Source organism: Alexandromys fortis, unplaced genomic scaffold (genome assembly GCF_014885135.2).
Source record: "Alexandromys fortis isolate MF-2015 unplaced genomic scaffold, M_Fortis_MF-2015_v1.1 scaffold_8_9099976_23576923, whole genome shotgun sequence".
In the NCBI taxonomy this organism is placed as follows: Eukaryota; Metazoa; Chordata; class Mammalia; order Rodentia; family Cricetidae; genus Alexandromys; species Alexandromys fortis.
Window position 1 is genome coordinate 11,616,610 of NW_026067899.1, and position 4,058 is coordinate 11,620,667.

Here is a 4,058-nt window from a genome sequence, read left to right on the forward strand (position 1 = left end):
AATCAACAGATTGATATGACACTCCCACATCATGCAATATTTTGAATGACAATTATTTTTAACTATTTTGAAATGTAGTAGATAATAATTGGTGACAAGTATTACAGTTATTGAAGAAATGTTTAACTTTATGCACCTTAATAAAAATGACTGCTTATTGCGTAATATACCAGTCTCCCAAGACAACCTGAGAAAACTCAGTTCTAGTGAGCTTAACTAGTAACAGAATAGTACTAGTTCACTTAAGTAGCAATGCTATAAGTAGGGCAAGCTTAAAAAGATAATCCATGGAGCTGAAGAGATAACTCAGTGGTTGAGAGCTCTAACTACTCTTCCAGAGAACCCGGGTTCAACTCCCAGCACTAACATGGCAACTCACAACTGTAGCTCCAGTTCCTGGGGACTCATACAGATATACATGTGTGCAAAAAAAAAAAAAGAAGAAAAAGAAAAGAAAATAAAGGAAGGAAGAAAACACCAATGCACATAAAATAAAAATAAATCAGTTTAAAAAGACAAACAAGATGATCCTGCAATTCAGCAAGGTCATCTGGGTCCATCTGATAAAGGTCATCTTTTATCCTCTGTAGCTATGTATGACATTAACTTTGTCCTTCATCCTGACACTGGTTTACTTGGGAATTTGACAGTGCTGCCAGTATAACCAGAATAGGGAAACACCACGTCTGTCCCCAAATCTGAGCTCCGAAATCACTTCACCCGGACAATCTGTCATCCCCGTCTAATTCTAAGGCAGTAACGGTGTAGGACAAAGTGGGTGTATGTGTGGAGCATGTTGGTTGCCCTGGTTCAGTCCTAGTCTATTCCTGGTATGTAGGGATTAGTCAATTGGCACTAAGGCAAGTTGGCTACAGCAGAAAAAGGAAGGTTCTCCAAAAAATAGCTGATTAGGTAGATTAAACCAACAAACATCTATAGTTGGGAAAAGTGGGATACAGATAGTAGTTTTTCAAACTATAGAGGAAATTAAGAAGCCTTAGACAGGTGGGGAATGGTAGCATATGCCTTTAATCCCAGTACTTAGGAGGCAGAGGCAGGAGGATCTCTGTGAGTCTGAGGCCAGCCTGGTCTACATAGTGAGTTCCAGGACAGCCAGGGCTGTATAGACAGATCCTATCTCAAAACAACCAACTAACCAAACATACAAGCAGAACTTTGACAGGCTTTTTAAAAGGTTTTTATTTATTTTCATGTTGTGTGTACAGTGTTTTGACTGCACATATGTCTGTGCACCATGGGCATGCATTAGCAGAGAAGAATAGGGTGTTGGATCCTCAGGAACTGGAGTTACACATGATTGTGTGCCACCACCAGAGTGCCAGAAACCGAACCCCAGTCTTTGGGAAGAGCATCCAGTGCTCTCAATCACAGAACAATCTCTCCAGTCCCAACAATTATTTTTTTTAAATCACAATTCTCAAAAAAAAAAAAAACAGGTTGGTAATCACTTGTATAAGAGGAAATAAGAGAAAGGAAAAAGGAAAGGATAACAGGTAGATGTAAAATAAAAAGGGACCAAAGGGATCAACAAGGATAATTGTCAGGCTCTTGGCTCAATAATAAGTCAATGGAATTCTGTTGTTTGTTTTTCTCTGAACATGAATGGCTCAGAGGTCAAATTAAAACATTTTTTCTTTTAACCATCAGCAAACAGAACAGAGTAGAACAGAACAACTGACAATAAACTCCTTTATTATCAGAAGGTGAGCCGGAAGCCAGGCATGTGGTACATGCTTACAATCTCAGCACTCAAGAGGCAGAAGCCTGAGGATTGCTGCGAGTTTGAGACCAGCCTTGCTTGTCTACGTAGTGAGTTCTAGGCCAGCCAGGGTGCCACGGTGAGAATCTCTTAAAACAAACAAACAAACAAACAAACAAAAACAGGAGATGAAGAAATAAAGGGATGAAGGAAGGAAGGAAAGAAAGAAGGACAGAGTAGAGTATCAGGCTAGGATTTCCAAAGAGAAAGCATTCGATATGGAAAACCACATTGTCACATCAGCTGAAGTCAGACAGAGAAAGGGAGCTGCCCTTGACATTAGTAACGGAAGAGAGCCAGGAAGCAGGTGGCCAGGAAGCAGGAGGCAGGCTGGGAAGGAGGAGGAAATACTACAGTAACATAGAACAGCACTTCTCTCTTGTCTCTGGGCGTGCCTAAAAGGACTGTGGGAATACCAGAGAGAGAGAGAGAGAGAGAGAGAGAGAGAGAGAGAGAGAGAGAGAGAGAGAGAGAGAGAGAGTATCCAGGAGTGACGTCACTTCTGGAGACACTGCCAAAAGGAAGGGAAGTGTGGCATCCCTCCTTCCTTTTCTAATTTTCTGTTGGCACCTTCTACTGACAGCCCTCAATGCCGAGCCTGCCAGAAGTGAGTCCTGGGGGATATGGTTCGCAGGCCGCAAGCACCAGCGTTATGAAGCAGCATACAGTAGGTAGGGAGCTAAGAGACGGATAAATAACCGGCACAGCGGTGTGGAGGCGAGGCTGGGCCCCGACACATCTGGCAGTCCTGAAAAGCGAGTCTATTTTTCTGGTGCTGTTGACACCACGTCCAAACAAGCCAACGGTAAGAAGTAAGTAACTTTATAATATTGACACAGACGTAGCCCTTTCGAGAACATAATCCTTAAAAAAAATAACCCGGAGGCAAAAGAGAAAGCATTTAAACAACAAAAATGCTGGAAGTGACCATCGTTCATAACAACAAAGCCATGAAAGCAACCCACATGCCCCACAAACAAGAGACGGTGACGCAGACCATGGCGGATCAATGTAACAGAATCCAGCTGAAAGAATAAACCCCCAACACATGTTTCCAATAAGTCTGAAAATGACCACATATAATAAGGTTAAAAGAGTGGGAGCCAGGACTGTTTGTCTGCGACACTAATTACACCTGTGTGAAAAGTACCACTGTATATTAAGAGAGATCTGGGGCGACCGAGTGATGTCACCAGCTGGGAGTGTCACGTTGCTTGGGTTTTTCTTCTGGCAAGTTGCTTAAGTTCTTAATTAGAAGAGAAAAGTAAATGAGTTTTTAGTTTTATTCTCGATGCCAAAACAACTGAAAAATGCGTGTTTCCTATTATGCCGCTTTGAAAAGAAGAAAGAAAACGCGCGTGAGCAAGCACACACACACATGCACACGCACACGCGCACACTGTCAACCTGGCTGCCCGTTCCTGCATAGCACTTCTTACCACTCTGGCGTTAATCACTGCCATGGCCTCAGGCCAGTGTCCCATTGGTCTAAAGATTTTCCTTTACAACCTGAGAACCGTGGCTGGCTCCCAGCGCCTCTGCTTCCCTACCCTGAGCCAAGCCTTTCTTCTTGCTGCTCTACTTCATATATTTTACTACAGGCCGGGGAGCTGTTAAAGTCAACCAGAACGATGAATGAAGATAACAGGGTGACCACAGACTCCCCTGCCTTGTGATGACTGGATCTCTGTACATATTTGCTCATTGCTTCAGCACCTGTTGGCTCTCTTCAGGAGCCTCGAGTGCCTCCTACCCTATCTGCAACACACCCTGAGGAGGCCGGGAGGGACCTGCCTGCTGCCCACCCCTGCCCCAGCTAAGACGATTCCCGGATCTTTGATGTGCCCAGCTTCCTGGACTCATGAACTCTGCCTCACTGGCAAGCTAATCCAGATGCATGTCACAGCTGCCTAAGAGCGACCGGAGTGTGTGGTTACAGCAGGGATGGAATGACAGCATAACCGCCTCCCATGGGGGCCGGCTGGCAGATTGCCCAAGAGACCTTGGCCATACCTTGGGCTGGCTCTCTGTGTAATGGATTAGGCAGCCAGAGGCTTAAAGGAACACGGTCTCCAAACCTGACCCGCTTTCTGTCTTTCACTTTTGAGACTACAGGAGCACTATTGTCCAAAGGGGGTCCAAGTTCCAATTCCAGTTTCACAACCTAGCACTTATGTGGCCCTGACCTAGGTAAGCCCTTGGCACCTCCATTTTTAATACACATAATGGGAAGATAGCAGTAAATACTTGCCAGTTTTATAGCAAAAAAAAAAAAAAA